The following is a 576-nucleotide window of genomic DNA, read 5'->3' as shown; positions in this document are numbered from 1 at the left end:
CCCAAATATTTTTGTTTTTCTCTTTTGGAATATCTACTATTTTTAATAAAGAATAATCCTATATTTTCATTTTCGAAAGTATCTCCTATTTTTCGTGTTAGAATCGAAATCCTAATCCTATGGTTTCTTTTTGGAATGTCTTCTTTTTAAATCAAAACACTACTCTGATGTTTTCGTTACAGAATATCTCCTATTTATCATTTTCTAATCAAAACTCTAACCTAATGTTTCCTTTTCGCAATGTCTCTTATTTTTTAAAACAAAATCCAATTCCTGTGTTTTCATTTTGGAATGTCTGCTATTTTCACCAAAATCCTAATCTTATATTTTCTTTAAGAATGTCTCCTATTTTTTGGTTTTGAATAAAAACCCAAATCCTATGTTTTATTTTGATATGTATCCTATTTTTTAATTAAAACCCTAATCTTATTTTTTTCTTTTCAGAATACCTCCTAATTTTCGCTTTTCAATTAAAAACTTAATTCTATGTTTTCTCTTGGAATGTCTTCTATTTTTAACCAAAAACCTAGTAGTATATTTTCTTTTTGGAATCTCTCCAATTTTAAGGTTTTGAAT

This window comes from Dioscorea cayenensis, chromosome 20 (genome assembly GCF_009730915.1).
Source record: "Dioscorea cayenensis subsp. rotundata cultivar TDr96_F1 chromosome 20, TDr96_F1_v2_PseudoChromosome.rev07_lg8_w22 25.fasta, whole genome shotgun sequence".
NCBI classification, from domain to species: domain Eukaryota; kingdom Viridiplantae; phylum Streptophyta; class Magnoliopsida; order Dioscoreales; family Dioscoreaceae; genus Dioscorea; species Dioscorea cayenensis.
Note: the sequence above shows the minus strand (reverse complement) of the source record.